This window comes from Thalassophryne amazonica, chromosome 3, assembly GCF_902500255.1.
Source record: "Thalassophryne amazonica chromosome 3, fThaAma1.1, whole genome shotgun sequence".
NCBI classification, from domain to species: Eukaryota; Metazoa; Chordata; class Actinopteri; order Batrachoidiformes; family Batrachoididae; genus Thalassophryne; species Thalassophryne amazonica.
The window spans coordinates 18496548-18514598 of NC_047105.1; the positions used below are offsets into that span (position 1 = coordinate 18496548).

At 41.4% G+C, this 18051-nt stretch overlaps 1 protein-coding gene and 1 long non-coding RNA gene across 2 annotated transcripts in view; both read right to left on the minus strand.

The window, feature by feature from the left end:
* The window catches only part of LOC117506389 (metabotropic glutamate receptor 7), a 922561-nt gene that overhangs the window by 596539 nt on the left and 307971 nt on the right, over window positions 1-18051 (minus strand).
* On the minus strand, window positions 1564-16489 carry LOC117506392. Its single transcript, XR_004559453.1, has 3 exons — window positions 16479-16489; window positions 3992-3995; window positions 1564-1643 (listed from the first exon to the last, which is right to left on the minus strand). It is a non-coding gene; the product is annotated as an uncharacterized LOC117506392 (long non-coding RNA).

Here is an 18051-nt window from a genome sequence, read left to right on the forward strand (position 1 = left end):
ATTCAGAAAATTTAGATGGCTTTCAGTGACGATTTTATGGGGATTACACAGATTAAGGAGTGCTCCAGCTGGTTTAAAGACCGCCCACAGCGTCTGAGAGCGCGGCGCGCTCCGATTGCCGATGGACAGGCTTAAACCCTGCTCAAACAACCAGATCATTTCCAACGTGAAGGCTTTGTTGATCCGGGACGTCGTATAACTTTCACAAAAAAGGCAGAAGGCGTGGACATCAGCACTTTTTTGGCACATTCTACTGTTACAGGAGTTTTTTTCATGGAAAGAGAAGCGGAGGATTGCGCCAACATGCCGCTCATGGCGCGGGACAAAACCACCTCCGTGTTGGTCTCACAGGACAGCTTTCAGGTGGCTTTCAGACGGCTTCCGATTGCCGATGGACAGGCTTAAACCCTGCTCAAACAACCAGATCATTTCCAACGTGAAGGCTTTGTTGATCCGGGACGTCGTATAACTTTCACAAAAAAGGCAGAAGGCGTGGACATCAGCACTTTTTTGGCACATTCTACTGTTACAGGAGTTTTTTTCATGGAAAGAGAAGCGGAGGATTGCGCCAACATGCCGCTCATGGCGCGGGACAAAACCACCTCCGTGTTGGTCTCACAGGACAGCTTTCAGGTGGCTTTCAGACGGCTTCCGGTTGCTTTTCAGTCGTGTGAGTATCCGAGAAATTGTGCATGAGCTGGACATGCCCCAACATGTCCTGTGAGGCTTCATCACAGCGGTGCTTTGCCCCATGCGCCTCTGCAGCAACATGCGGAGTTCCTCCACTCCTCTTTCCATGACAAAAACTCCTGTAACAGTGGAATGTGCCGTTCATTTCTAAACTGGACGCTGTCTTGATCCGGTATGTCGTCTGACTAGCACAGGAATTGCGGAAGACGTGGACATCAGCACTTTTTCGGCACATTGAGACAGACGTGCGGAGGAACTCTGCGCTTCGCGGCGGAGCCGCATGGCGCAAAGCACCGCCGTGATGAAGCCTCACAGGACATGTTGGGGCATGTCCAGCTCATGCACAATTTCACGTGTAGAACCCGGGGCAAATGATTGGTGTTGTGGATGTGTCAATGCGCAACATGAGCATGCTCCCAGAGATGAATTGACTTGATATTAGCTAAACATGGATGCATCATCACAGAACCTGCTGTGTGACAAAGATGCATAAGGTACCTGTACATGTACAGATACATATACTACAAAAAACAAATACTTTTGGCTGGGTGTTTTTGGAAAGTGAAAGTTTTATATATTCTATACTCATTATGTCTAAAATATAATGTTTGAAGTTTTTATGGCCTAAAGCACCACAATATAGAGAAAAGATCTCAAAATATGAGAATATTTCATTTGAAGTTTGTGTAACTCACTATTTTAGACAGTAAAAATACCATGAATCTGTCAGTCAAGTTCAGTACACACAAACACACTCATGTGGAAGAGTGCTGACCTGACAGATGTCCAGAAGACACTCGCTGACACCCTCTATAAGGAGGGCAAGACACATTTCATTGTTGAGAGTGCTGGCTGTTTGCAGAGTGCTGCATCAAAGCATATTCATGGAAAATTGACTGGAAGGGAAATGTGTGGTTGGAAAAAATGCACAATGCAACAGGGATAACTGCAGCCTTGAGAATATTGTCAAGCATAGCCTATTCAAGAACTTTGGGGAAGTTCACAGGGAGTGGACTGAGGGTGGGGTCAATGCATCAAGAGCCACCGGGCACAGACTTGTCCACGAAATGGACTTCAAGTCTCTCATTTGTTGTGTTAAGTTAATCCTGAACCATAGATGTCAGAAGCATCTTACCTCTTCTAAGGGAAAAAGAACTGGAACGTTGCTCAGTGGTCCAAAGTCAATTTGCTTAATTTTCAGAAGTTTGACATTTCTGCATAATACTCTTTTGTAATGGTTTTATGACTTTTTTAATACTGCTACCATCATTTAAAAAAAAGTCTGAATCACTTTATTTTATATGTAATGATTCCAGAATATATGCTGTTTTCACTTTCTGCAATAACGAACAAAAACTATTGAATTTGTTCATGATATCTTTTCCCCAGACACAAGGCACTTACATTCACCAATCAGTGATGCACAGATATTTTGATTAAGTACATAAAATCAAACAGCATATTTGGTAATGCATGTACAGATCTATGCACCCCTAGCACCCCCACTTCCCATGGCAAGGGCTAAAGCAAAAAAACAAAACAAAAAAAACATGGCGAAATATCCACATTTTAATGTAATTGATATAACTGTGCAGGGGTGGGCAACGAGGGCCGAGACACTGCAGGTTTTCCTTGCAACCAATCACCTCAGCAGGTGGGTTGCTGATGATCTTCTACCTTGAACATAAACACCTGGTCATCTTGAAATTACCTGCTGAAACACCTGATCATTGATGAAATCACCTGCTGAGGTGACTGGTAGCAAGGAAAACCTGCCGTGCTTTGGCCCTTCATGGCACATGATTGCCCACCCCTGGTCTAGTGGTTGAAGTGTTGGCTTTGAGACCAGAGGATCCTTGGTTAAAATCCCAGCCTGACTGGAAAATCACTAAGGGCCCTTGGGCAAGGTATTTAATCCCCTAGTTGCTCCTGGTGTGTAGTGAGCGCCTTGTATGGCAGCACCTTCTCATCGGGGTGAATGTGAGGCATTATTGTAAAGTGCTTTGAGCGTCTGATGCAGATGAAAAAGCGCTTTATAAATGCAGTCCGTTTAAATGATAGCATCATGATAGGGTGGTGTCCAAGCGGTTCAGAGTGCTTGTCACTAGAGCAGAAGGCACTACCTCAGCCCCATCTCCATGTAATATGGAATTGTGTCAGTAAGGGCATCCAGTGTAAAAGCTGTGCTAAAATCAACATGTAGATGCACTTCGGATCTGCTGTGGTGACCCCGAGTGAAAACAAGGGAGAAGCTGAATGAACTTGCTCCATAGTTCTAGAGTAGTCAGGAAAGAATGGGTAATATAATACCTGTGAACAGTCTGAAGTACTAATTGTCTTTTAGATTTATTACCGAGAAAAAGGTTCAAATGAGGTTTAGAGTTAGCTTTGCATTAGTCATGGGGAGTAGCACTGCTGTGTGATGCCACTGAATGGGTCTGGACTAAAATAATATGGTGGGACAATATATATTTTGGAAATTTATACTATTTTCTGACTTCATGCCCAGTTATTGGAATGTTCCAGATGAGCTAAAGTATTTTAGTGGATATAATATGCCAGATTTACAAGCTCAATTTTTTTTAAAACACACTCCACCTGGAATTATATACAACTGTATTGTGCAAAGGTTTACGTGTCTCCACAGTATACTGTGTGCAGTATGCAGAACAGTATGTCACTGTAGTAGTGACAGTAGAAATTGTGTTCACATATCTTCAGGATGTAGAGGAGAGGTGCTACATTGCAGGTGGAGCTGGAGGCCTATTGGAAATGCACGTGGTGATGTCGGCATGTGCATTTTACACAAATATCAATATTCATGATGTGCTTTGTGTTGATTTATTGTTATTTTTGGGAAAGTTGGGCAGAGGATGAAATGAAAATTACACGCAGGTGTGCATGTACATACTTTCATAGATGTATTTTTCTGTACAAGCATTTTCAGCATAAATCCATAAATCAGACTCCTGACATTTAACTTTGTAACTTGTATGCATAGTTCATGAAATACATTAAATTCAGTTCAATTTCACCAGCTCAAAATATTTTAAGTATAAAAGATATGAGAAGAGGCCACATATAAACAAAACAATATGTTTCCTGTGGCAAGGAGATGGATAGACAGATGTGTAAAGCTAAGAATACATTGTCAGGGTGGAATATGAACTGATACATGTGCCACCACTGAACATGATAACTGAGAATTTATGGACTCTAAGCACACTTTTTTTTTCTTTGCTCGTTTATAATAATGCAATTACTGTTAATGACCCAGGCCGCTGCTTGCATACTTTCACACTGCACTTTATAGTACAGTATGTGTCACTTATGCTACAAGAAATCGCAATTTTAAAAACGATTCCTTTTGCTTTAATGATTTTTCTGTGGTATTATGTTGGGTCATGAGACACAGTCAATGTGGAATAATTACAAAGTGATGCTTTGTTCCCAACTGATTTCTGGCCAACAGATATTGGCCACTATCTTGGTGTTCTATGGCACAAGGTTAGAAATGTAAAGCACAGATGTGTGTGGGGTATATCTGTTGACACATGTGGGATTATGTGGGATGAAGTAGTAGTGCAAACCAGGGCACTTGGTGCAAAGTGGCTGGAATAAGTTTCTTAAATATTTATGTCCATGTTGTGAGCATAACAATTTCTATTTAATTTCAATTTATTTCATTTACATAGTACCAAATCACAAGAAAGCTGCCTCAAGGCATTTCAAACAAGTAAGGTCTAACCTTACCAAGTCCTCAAGCAAACACACAGGCAACAGTGGTAAGGAAAAACTCCTTCTGATGATTTGTGGAAGAAACCTCAAGCAGACCAGACTCAAAGAGGTGACATCTGCTTGGGCCATGCTCCTGACACAATTGACAATACAAATATACAGTAACCTTTGGGAATCCATGCTGGTATCCAGGATGGGAGGCTTGCAGAAGAAGACACCCACTCCCACTTCTGGATGGAGCCAAACCTCAAACAGAGAGAGAAAACAGAATCAGGCAGCAGAAAGACAACAAATACAGTATAAGTTGTCAGTATTAAGCAACAAGAAAAACAGAAGAAATACTAAGGTGACTGGCCACCAGCCCTAAGCTTCACTAAAAGACCCAGACTTTAGATAAAGTTGAGGCCGCGACATAAACAAGCACATAATCTGCACTAACCCATGGCACTCTAGGCAAACCTTAATAAGTTTACGATTGATGTGATGCTTTTCTGCAGAAGGCTTTTACAAAGTACAGTTCAGTGATTTTGACCTTTGACCCTTTGACTTCAAACATCAATAGGCTTTTTGTGGTCACCATGCCAAACACAGATGCCAAGATTGGTAACAGTCAGGCAATTTGGAAATAAGTTATTGCTTTCAAATGATTTTTACAAGATATGCACTAGAGTCCTTGACTTTTCACCTTTAACGCAAAGAACTAGACTGGAGTGTGTCATTATTGTTTGATGCGTTCAGACCTCCAACCTGCAGCAGCCATGGTATGAAAGAGAAGCAGTGTGGAAATATGATACAATCCAAAGTTGTTCAAATGTTTTTTCATTAGTTATTACTCATATTTCGTTGTTAATTTTTGTTTTCAGTTGAGTTTCATGATCATGTGATAAGCCATGGTCCATCCCTGTTCATCAGTGTTTTTGAACCTTGAACTAAAGCTTGTGGTGGTGACTCAAAATTATTTGAAGGATTTTCTTTCCAGTAAGGAAAGTTGTTCTCAAGTCAAGTTGTTAAATGAACCATCAAACAAGACTGACTTTGACAGACCGATACCCACAGTCAGGATGGGTCCCCTTCATTTTCACACCCAATTGGTCACATTTTGACATAAAACACTTTTCATGACTGAACATCAATATGCACTGAGTTAGGTACCCATGTTGTATCACTTAGTGGCACATGGGGAAACCCTAACCTTAACCACAACTCAAACATAGATGAATGTTCCCGTTGTCATGATGGATGATGCAGGAGTCAAGCAGTTAGCTTTGTATGATATGTTCAATCTTTTCTGAAACTGAAGCTATTTTACATTCATGGATTACTAGGCAACAACATACGTCAAGGTCTAGACTGTCACGTGCACATAAGATGGAGATAGGTCTTGTTTAGTGGCATACATGCTTAAAGTCTCAACTGAAATGACACAAAATAACCCAGTAATACTGGCAACCATGGGATGCAGCGTTCCTTGGTTCACCAAGGTTACATTCAAGACTTATCAAAAGATCGCTTTTGCTGCACTTTTTTAAGAAAAAGAAAGAAAGAAAGTCAGAAGGCTCCGGGTTCAAATCCCACCCGTGCCACATTTCTCCATGTAATGTGGAGTTGCGTCAGGAAGGGCATCCAGCGTAAAACTGGTGCCAATTCAACATGCAGATCCACCTTGGATTTGCTGTGGCGACCCCGAGTGCAAAAAAGGGAGCAGCCGAAGGGTCTTACTAAAGAAAGAAAGAAACATGCTTGGTTTGATGTTGCTCACTGAGAGTCACAAACCACAGCATCTGTGGTGATGAGTCACTGTCTGAGTCAGGACATACAAGAACATATAATACACCATCCTCTTAATGAGTGGTATCTCGGCTGTCTGCTCTGTAGGCGGTCTTTCATGATGCTCATCATTCAATTAAATCATGATGATAAGACAGAATCATCGCCGGCTGAATAAAGTAGCAGCAATAAGAGTTCCCCTGCAGTGTTGAGCATTTGACAACCACAACAAAGAAGCATCATTCCTGAACAGGATTTAATGATGTGCGGGGATATATAACAAACTGTAAATTACAGTGAGTTGTGCAGGATCACCATTCACAATGACAGAAGACACAGCAATGGAGGATCAGTGCTCTGAGCACAAATCCTAAATGATGGTGGATCGTCATTATCGGCAACACACATTTCACAACCAGCATCCTCCAAATAACCTGCCTCCAGCTAAAATGCTACCTGCCGGATGGTCATTTGGCAGTGCTGTGAGGCATCTGTCTTTGATGTGTCAATAATGGGAAAAAAAAAATCAATCACAACACTTTGAAGGCTACTGATCAACTCACTCAAATGCATTAAGAAATGTTGCACAAAGGTTGATGCTGCAGACAAGTGGCTCCTGCTTTTTCAGCTCAGCTGTCCGACATAACTTCTTCCTTAGCCCCTTGACACCTATTGTCGCATATATGCTACAAACCGTTTGACTCAATCAACCAGACGAGATAGCATCTGCATTCCCCCAATGGCGGTTAGTCCATATTCGCTATGGACCTAGGAACCTTCGACAAGCACTTGTTTCTAGTGGGACCGCAAAGTGACAGACTTATTTCCTGTTTACGCACGAGGACAACTCTGGTCGCGGATTTATCGATATAAGGCGGAGAAATTTGATCCTGAGGTGAATATAAGGTAAGTTGTGCTAAGATAAAAATACTCACCTGCTTCTTATGTGCTTATACACTCGACGTAATGAGGTGAAATATGTGTGACAAGTATTTTTGAAGTTATTATAATATCTAGCTTTGTAGTAAATTAGCGACAGTAGGCCATAAGCCTAATACTAACTGCTAACCAGTGCTATATAGAAAAACACTTTTCGGGACGGCTTATCTAGGTAATCCTTTGTATTTTGCTTAGTGATTTTCAATAGTCTTTATACAGACACAGTGCTGGGATATACCATGCTAGGATATGAATACAAAAGCTATTTATTTTTATGCAGATCCGAATGAAACCTTCCATGTTCTATGGCACGCGCGTTAGCGCACAACCTCGCGTCAGAACTCCCCCAGAGGACAGTGAGGATAGCTGTCTCAGCGAGGAGGAATACGTTCCCAAGCCAGGTGATGAAGACAGCAGTGATGAGGAATATGTTGCCAAGCCAGGTGAATCAGGATTCAAAATTAGGACCACCACCAGCCAAATGCTGGTAAATTTTTATGTTGGCTGGTAGTAGATTTTAGACTGAAAATGCTGATCTCCTATTTGAATGGCTAGTGAATTTCACCAGTTTGTGCATAGATTATCCATAGATTTTGACATTTCTAAAAGTTAATTTTGACCCCTGCAGGTGATGGTGAGAGCAATATCGAGAGCAACAGGAGCAGCAGTGAGGAGGAGGTTGATAGCACCAGTGCCCAAGCTGCAAGAAAGAAACAAAAGAGACAAAACAAAGACAAAGTGGCGTGGAAGACGGCGAGGGGGACTCAGAGCTCTGCAAAAAATGTGCCAGTGTGGCAAGGTGCTCTCCCAGACAGTGACTCAATCAGACAGCCTATTGATTATTTCAGACAGTTTTTTGACACTGAACTTTTGGCTCTTATTGTCTGTCAGAGTAATCTGTACAGCACACAAGGAAATCCAAACCATGCCTTGAAATTAGATCAGAAGGAATTGGAGCAGTTCATTGGAACTGTTCTGTACATGAGTGTTATCCGCTTACCTCGCTCTAGGATCTACTGGTGTAACGCATGTCGTGTAGAGCAGGTGGCAGATGTGATGCCCCGTGACAGGTGGGAAGAAATTAAACATTTCATTCATTTTAGTGACAACACAGCACCCAACAACAGTGACAGGCTGTTCAAAATTAGGCCACTAATTGATTCCCTGCTCCCCAAATTCCAAGCCCTGCCTCAAGATCAGATGCTGTCCATTGACAAACAAATAGTGCCATTCAAAGGCAGGTCTGTTCTAAAACAGTACATCCCCAAAAAGCTGTACAAATGGGGATACAAAATCTTTGTTTTGTGTGACACAAAAGGTTTGGTGCACTCATTTGATGTTTATGCAGGGAAATCTGATCCTCCACTAGGTTCACAAGACATTAGGCAAGCGGGAATGTCGTGCTAAAACTTGCACAAGTTATTGAAGGCTCTATCAACCACTTGCTGTACTTTGATAACTGGTTTTCCTCACTCAATTTGTTTGTAGCTCTTGCAAAAAGGGGGATACCAGCCCTTGGCACTGTGCGGCAAAATCGCCTGCAAGGCTGCAGTTTCAGCGAAGACAAAAAGCTCAAAAAGAAGGGAAGAGGGACATTTGAGGAGCAACAGGGTGTTGTTGACTTTGTGGAGGTTAGGGCTGTCAAATGGTTTGACAACAGAGGGGTGATTGTTGCCAGCACTTTTGCAAGTGCCCTTCATAGAGAGGTGGGACAGAAAGCAAAGGAGGAAAGTGTCTGTGCAATGTCCTAGCATTATCACCCTCTATAACAAGTTAATGGGTGGTTTTGATGCACTTGATGCCCTAATCGCCTACTACTGCATCCACATCAGATCTAAGAAGTACTACCACCGATTCTTCCTTCACTTCGTGGACATGGTGGTTGTCAACGGCTGGTTGCTCTATCGGCGTGATTGTGACAATATGAATGTTCCACGGAAGAACCAGAAGGACATGCTGGCTTTCAGGCTTTCCACTGCACAGGCCCTCTGCATGCAAGGCAAAGATCTGTCGGCCAAAAAGAGGGAGCGGACTTCGTCTGATGTGGAGCGAGAGTTCCAGAAGAAGCAGCGCAGGGGACCAACTAAGGTGTCCGTGCTGATGCTGTGGGTCACTGGCCACAAATTGACAGTGTGCGGCAACGCTGCAAATTCCCTAAGTGCACGGGCCACACTAGCTTCAAGTGTACAAAATGTGATGTTCACCTGTGCCTAAACAAGAACAAAAACTGCTTCTGTGCATTCCACGAGTGAGAAAAAAAACAAAACAGTTTTGTTACATTGTTTACATTGTTGTGCGTGCGTGCATGCGTGAGTGTGTGTATGAGTGTTTGTATGTATGCATGTGTATCCACATGTGCATGAATGCGTGTGTGTTTGTATGTATTTATGTGTGTGTGTGCGCGTGTGTGCATACATGCATGTGTGAGTGGGTGTGTGTGTGTGTGTGTGTGTGTGGTGAGGTTAACCCTGGGGCTACCCAAAGGTGTTTCATGGCCCCTGCTCCTAAAATAATTAGAGTGGAGTAACATTGTTATGTTACATTGTTACATTGTTACTGTTACATTCCTATAGCCTTAACAGTAATGTTTGTGTATATTGTGTTGGTGACATGAAAGTGGTCATAATTCTTATTATTGAATACCTGCTGTTGCAGATTTATATAAATAAATAAGTAAAAAAAAGTGTGAATCAATAAAACGTTTTTCACTGTTATATTACTGTGTTATTGTTATCTTATTATTGACCATTATGCCTGTTGTCGCAAATTTGCAACATACTAAAATTTTTTTTTGTGCAAAAGTGAAATTAATAATCTCAACATTATTTACCATCTACTTAAAGGCAAAAACACACACAAAACATTTTTTTATATACAGCTATATAAATTCAGGCGTTATGCTTATGAACCCTGCAGCTTGTATGCATTTTAATTGTATGACTAATACCCCATCACACATAGATAGATAGATAGATAGATAGATAGATAGATAGATAGATAGATAGATAGATAGATAGATAGATAGATAGATAGATAGATAGATAGATAGATAGATAGATAGATAGATAGATAGATAGATAGATAGATAGATAGATAGATAGATAGATAGATTACAACATTACAAGATTTCCGCACAGCAATTGATTTTTAATTGTATGACTAATACCCCATCACACATAGACAGACAGACAGACAGACAGACAGACAGACAGACAGACAGACAGACAGACAGACAGACAGACAGACAGACAGACAGACAGACAGACAGACAGACAGACAGACAGATAGATAGATAGATAGATAGATAGATAGATAGATAGATAGATAGATAGATAGATAGATAGATAGATAGATAGATAGATAGATAGATAGATAGATAGATAGATAGATAGATAGATAACAACATTACAACAACAAGAGTTCCGGAGCATGCTTCAGTCCATGTGTAAGTCTGTCAGTTTATTGTCCTTGTGGGTTGAGATAAGAATGGAGCCGAATAATCTCACCAGAGCCTAAATAAATTCCTCTGGAGGTAAACAGTGGGCAATTGACCTTGAGGCTAGATAGCTTGTAGTGTTGCAGCCGCGCAGTGAAAAACACTTTTAACAGTTCCCACTTGAACAGCCAAATCCCAATTATGAATTAAGAATATTCACCGACCTCCGAAACCTTCAGCTTCAACTGCAAGGCACGCATCAGCTCCAAGGTGTCATCCAGTTTGTGTCTGAGTTCAAGAGTCAACGCAGTCTGAGAATGCACTGCATTGCCAACCTCGTTAATCATGACGGACAAGCGAGGGCCCGTGGTTCTTGATGCCGCTGTCTTGCCAATTTTCCGGTAGATCACATAAGCCAAAAATTACCAGCCCTGTTACCATGAGACCAAAAATGAATAAATCCTCGACATCCTCAACGGAGAAAGGCGCCAAGCATGCCACATGCTAGGAACTCCAGGAGTCGAGGACATAGTCCGCAAGATACGTTCCATCTGGGCAGGTAGGATCCCCCGGTCCTGATCTTCTTGTAGAAGAAATGGTGTCAATAGCGTTCAGAGACCAGCTGATCAATTCCATGGTTAATCCAATAGTAGTCCAATAGATCCAGAATCCAATATAGTTTTGAGGAATTCACAGTCTGGTGAAGTAGGGACTTGAAGGTTAAAAGCAGAGAGATAAGGGAGAGTGGAGGAGATGCGACTGCCCTCGTCGGAGTCCCAAGCTGCTCCTCCGGAAGCCGCAATCAAGCAGAATGGCGTCAGAATTATGAATCATCGCACATCCAAAAAGCATTGGATTTCAGTTCCAAAACCTTCTGTCAGCCATCTGCAGACGTCCACACAGTTGGTCAAAATCGGCCGGCGGCCCTGAGTGTGATGCACATGTTCAAAACCCTCTGGGCACTGTCGAAGTGGGACATCTATCCAACAGCGGTCCATGTGTAATCCGAGGACCATCTGACCGCAATTTACATATGCTGATGGTGGCAAAACAGGATCCAAAATTATTTGAGCGCATACGAGGGAACCTCGAGATGGATCTGGCAGGTATGCCTGCCGATATGACCTGCACATGTAATGTATAATAATGCCCCCCCACCACCCCCGGCGGGCAAAGGAGCTGCAGCCACACTCTTGAACATAGAAAAAAGATTTGATAACTTTTGATCAGTATAGTCTGTGGATGATTTGAAAGAAATCTGAAGCGCATTGGACAAAATCCCTAGGAGTTCATCCAAATACAATGTGTGGAAATCACGCTCAAACGACAAGAAAATTTAAAATAGCCAACTTCCTGTTTGGAGTAGACCAACGGTGCAAGAGACTTTTTTGTACATCTATGCAAGTCACATGTCTACCAATTTTCTTCTCCCTACTCACAAACTCTGTACAGAAAGGCCACATTTGGGAAGGAATCCCATGACCTTCTTGCTGTGACGCAACAGTGCTAACCACTAAGCCACCGTGCTGCCTAATTACACAGCATCAAATTGGGAATTTGTTTGTTTATTGAAATAAAGAGGCATGAACATTGATAAATTGATGCCACAATGAAGGAAAAAAAAAAAAAAAACAAGCGTTTGGTCATTATTGCAGAGACACACACATTATAAACCTGGATATTCAGAGGCCATTATTTTGATTAATAATAGAATTTCTATACTGAGAAGGGCTGAAAACAACATTCTCGAAGCTTGTGAAGTGTCAAATTTTATGATGGAACTCACCCACCATATGTTTCCTTTGCTAAGTGTTGTGTCGCTGAATCGTGTCAGACTGGTCATCATTCCCACAAAAACCCACTATGGTCTGACGAAGTATGGTCAAACCAGGTCTCATTTAATTCTTTGATTCCTCCTCCTTGTTCCGTTCGGCGGTATGTCTTAGGGCCATGTTCTTGGTCTATTCTGATAACTTCACATCTCCTCTGGAACACCGGCAGTATGTCTCATGGCCGTGTTCTTGGTCTAACTTCATATCTCTTCTGGATGGCCGCGATAAATGCTGCTGGAAGGCCATGATGCATACTCTTCTGTGCTTAACACACTACACAGACAAAACACAGTTTTACTTTTTGACATACCTTTCAGATAACAATGTGAGCAGTCATCGGACATCAATGTCAAACGCAAACACTTTTTCACCCAATCATATAGCTTCATTGATCCACCCAGCAGGGAAGGCCCACCCACTTGGAGGCTGGACGAGTGCAGGTTTAAAATGCAGGGGAGTCCGGAGGTTGTGGTTCCTGTAAACAGTGGTGCATGTGACGCCTGTTTTCAAGACCCCAGTGCTGTAATGGTGACTCTTTTTGTTCAATGTGGGCATCTCATTAATAGAGCATCTGGTTTTCTAAGTCTGTCTCCTGTCAATATTTGAGTCTTAAGTTCGCTCACCACATTAAATTACAGGGTGGGGCTCTCAGGCCGAAAATCCCCAACAATCTGGCGCCATGACCCGGATGTCAAATCAAATCAATTTTATTTATATAGCGCCAAATCACAACAAACAGCTGCCCCAAGGCGCTTTATATTGTAAGGCAAAGCCATACAATAATTACGTAAAAACCCCAACGGTCAAAACGACCCCCTGTGAGCAAGCACTTGGCGACAGTGGGAAGGAAAAACTCCCTTTTAACAGGAAGAAACCTCCAGCAGAACCAGGCTCAGGGAGGGGCAGTCTTCTGCTGGGACTGGTTGGGGCTGAGGGAGAGAACCAGGAAAAAGACATGCTGTGGAGGGGAGCAGAGATCAATCACTAATGATTAGATGCAGAGTGGTGCATACAGAGCAAAAAGAGAAAGAAACACTCAGTGCATCATGGGAACCCCTCAGCAGTCTAAGTCTATAGCAGCATAACTAAGGGATGGTTCAGGGTCACCTGATCCAGCCCTAACTATAAGCTTTAGCAAAAAGGAAAGTTTTAAGCCTAATCTTAAAAGTCTCCCTGATCCGAATTGGGAGCTGGTTCCAGAGGAGAGGAGCCTGAAAGCTGAAGGCTCTGCCTCCCATTCTACTCTTACAAACCCTAGGAACTACAACTAAGCCTGCAGTCTGAGAGCGAAGCGCTCTGTTGGGGTGATATGGTACTATGAGGTCCCTAAGATAAGATGGGACCTGATTATTCAAAACCTTATAAGTAAGAAGAAGAATTTTAAATTCTATTCTAGAATTAACAGGAAGCCAATGAAGAGAGGCCAATATGGGTGAAATATGCTCTCTCCTTCTAGTCCCCGTCAGTACTCTAGCTGCAGCATTTTGAATTAACTGAAGGCTTTTCAGGGAACTTTTAGGACAACCTGATAATAATGAATTACAATAGTCCAGCCTAGAGGAAATAAATGCATGAATTAGTTTTTCAGCATCACTCTGAGACAAGACCTTTCTAATTGTGTGGTCTTTGAGCAAAAATCTGGTGAAAGCCACAGCAGTTTTACCGAGTCTGATGGTGGATTCGCTGACACTGGATGTCTGTGGTGGCCACAACGAAGGTAACCAGAAAACCTTTTCTTAAATTTCTCCCGTGCTTAAGCTTGTAAAATTGAAGTCCAGTGTTAAATGAACACACTGGAATGATTCTGTAGTTGTCTTGTTGAGACATCCCATAATCCCTGCGTGCCAGAGAGTCGCTGCAGTTTAAACAACGCAGAGATGCCTTTCATCCCATTGATAAGAGACTGCTGCATGAGACCCTGAAAACCTGCTAAACTGCTTATAACAAGTGCATCAGTGTGAAAATTAGCAATCCACCCTGTTCAGAACTGAGGTTACCAGCAACGTTGAAACTAAAAGCAAATTTGACCAAGTCAAAGTTTCTAAATCAAAAACTCATAATAACATGGAAAAAAAAAAAAAAAATAACGGGGAAAACAGAGAGAGGGAAATCCATGAACAAAAAAGAGAAAAATTTTTGCTGGCATTCAATCTTGACCTAATAACCTTTAACATAGTTGAATGGCCTCCCAGACCAGTATAATCTGTACATTGGAAAAATTGATTGCAATCAACATTTTTGTGGTAGTTTAATATTTTATAAACTTCAATAAGGTCCCCACGGACTCTTCTGTTTTCTAGTGTAGTGAGACTGAGTTCAACCTACTTTCATAAGATAAGTTTTCTAAACCAGGTACATTTTTTAAGGTCTAGCATAACTCTTATACACCTGGAAAGATTCCTTATTGATGTAACTGAATGACTTTTTGACAAGACCGAGCACTCGATTAGCTGTTGCAGCTGCATTACTTATGTACTTGGAAAATGATAAATTACTGATAAACAAAATACCTAAATCTTTTAATTCCATAACAGTGTCTATTTTTATCTCTATTCACATAATACGCATAACAAGGATTTTTGCACAAAAATGCAGTACATTTTTCAACCATTCATGTGACCAATCCGATATCTTATCTAAGTCATTCTTAATATAATTGTAATTGACAAATGACAGCATAGCGGGAAACAATTTTGTGTTGATAGTGGGGGAAAAAAACAGCTACAATGTTGCATTGGGAAGGATAGCTTTAAAATTCACTGTAACCCCCCCCCCCCCCCCACACACACACACACACACACACCACCACCACCACCACCACCACCACCATTTTCCCTGTTGAAATGACAGGAAAAAAAAGGGAAAAACATTCATGGCTGTTGAGATAAGGAATACAGTTTGGGAATACAGTGATCTCACACACAGGCACCAGAGAGAAAAGAAAGGAGGCGGTTTGACTAAGAAAAAATATAAAAGATTCTTTAGAAATCTTTCTTCATCTGTAAATTAAAATTATAACTTACCTGTTATTTTTAGACAAATAAAATAGCATGGGAAATAATGTGAACCAAGGATCCTCTGGTCTCAAGCCCAATAACCTCCCCAGTAACATTAAAAACAAACTATAAAATAACAATTGTTAAATGGATTCTTCAGGGAAAAATTCCTTACAGGGCGTGGCAGTTTTATGACATTTGAGTCTATAAGCTTAGTACTGCTTATAGATTGTTCAGACAGATTCACGCAGAAGCCAGTGTAAATTCTTTACAATACTCTGCATTTATGAATATGGGATTTACCAAACATTAAAAGGTTGCTAAAGTATTCAGTGGTCTCTCCCACAATGTTTTTCTGACAGCATCTGCAGATGACGTCACACTATGTAAATATATGCAAAATCGATGATGACATCATTTAGCGACTTTTAGGAAGGCCAATAGCTGCTTTTCTTACTGAGGTGTTGGCAACACTGCCTGTTTTAGAAGAAAACATTCTACGGCTCATCAAACTCACTGCTACTGTGAGTAAGCCCATTTTTTTTGTCATTTTTGTCTCACCATGGACATGTTGCAACTCATGTTATAACTGGATGTTATAACTCATTCATATACACTGAGGATTTCTCCAAGCAAAAAAAACAAAAACAAAAAAACCTCAAACAAACCTTAACCATAATATCAAAAAATTTAAGCCTCAGTCCCACCGAATAATAAGCCATGAATAATGAGCCACGCATGGGTGTGTCAGTGATTATTTGAAGAATGATCTATGTTTTAATCTATTACGTATCCGCTACTAAGGTGCCTCTATGTGTCTCTCTGTACCTCACATGTGTCAGGTATCAGCCTCTAGTGAGCCCCGTCCAGCCTCAAATGGCTTGTGTCGCCACATATGATCCATGTCAAGTCACATATGATCCATGTAGCACCATGATAACATCATGTTGGTACAGGTTTAGGCATGGGTTTGATCCAAACCTCCACCTCTCCCACACTTGGTCCCTTTAAAGTGTGGGTTTTCAATTCACAACAGCAAGATGGTGTCACAAATAGATGCTTCAGTACAGTCATTTTCACACCGCAGTCCAACTTTTAACTTGGTGTTCATCCGTGATTGACTGCAAATCACTCTTTTATGAGCTGGCATTCTGCCTAAATGCTCATTTTGAGCACAAGTCATTGTGTCAGTGCGCACGCTCAGCGGAGCTCCTGAGCCATTAACAAGATGTTAAAGTTGATTGTATAGAATGAATGAACATGCAACTGTTTTACCAAATTCAAATTTCAAATTCAAATTTATTAATTTATATAGCGCCAAATCACGACAAGTCGCCTCAAGGCACTTCACAGTCATCATTTAAAAAGCAGAATAAAATGAAATAAAGATTAAAAACACAATAAAAAAAATTAAAAACGTAAATAAGTAAAAGGAATAAAATAAGTAAAAGGAATAAAAGAAGACACACAATCGTATAAAATGCTAATGATAAAACAGGGAAAAAAGTGTGTCTTCAATCTAGCCTTAAAAGTCTCCACAGAGTCTGATTGTCAGATCTGCGCAAGCAGATGGTTCCACAGAGTTGGGGCGTGATGGGAAAAGGCTCTGTAACCCGCTGACTTTTTATTCACCCTAGGGACACACAGTAGGCCTGCACCCTGTGAACGCAGTGCCCGAGCCGGTACATAGGGCTCAACCAGGCTGGCCAGGTAGGGGGGTGCCAGTCCGTGAACAATTTTATAGGCCAATTTTGCCAAGCTATTAAAATAAAAACATTATGAATAATTACCTTTTAGCTGCTTAAAATCCATTCTCCACTTCATGGAGCAGGAGAGAGAAAGAGGAAAAAAGCAGGTGGAATTGTGTGCGCAACAGGGCTGAACCAAAAATAGCCTCCCCCCCGGTCCTCGTAGCTGCAAGGCACTCAGATAATAATTTACAACCTTGTCCTCACCACAGTCATGCCTCTATAATCCTTGTTAGTCCTTGTAGTAACTTGTACACAAACTGCCCTCGCTGTGGTTGCTAAATTTTGAACATCTTGAAATTTGCGCCACACTCAGAGATGAGATTCGTTAACTGAAGATAATGCCTCTCAGAGCCAGCATTCTTCCACAATAGTTGAATAAATCTTCTCGTAGCAATAAAAAAAAAAAAAAAACATGCTGCATGGCTCATTATTCATCCTTCATTATTTGGTGGACCAGGGCTTTAGACTCAGCCAAAATTTGACGAAACTGCAGTGATTGTCTGGATTGAAAAAGTGAGCTGCTGTGTGCTGTGCAATAACTTTACACAAACTGTTCACCGTGTACAGGTCATTCATCGATTTCCACCTGCATGAAAACAACGATAAAGGTAACGAGATCCTTGTTCACATTCATATAATTCTGCAAAATGTAAGACTAAACAGTAGACATGCCTGTTGATAAGCTGTTGTTGCATGCAGAGAAATTTATGGAACACTATGCAGATACTGTTTCTGAGATAAGGACCACGTCATGTTTGCTAAACAGGATCAACAGGGGAACAACAAAAACTGAAAGTAACAAACTCGGCGGAAACACGACCACCAACATAGAATGTACCCACAACGAGACACTCAACAAAACTCTTAAGAGATCTAATTCTAAGAAAATTCTATTCATATCA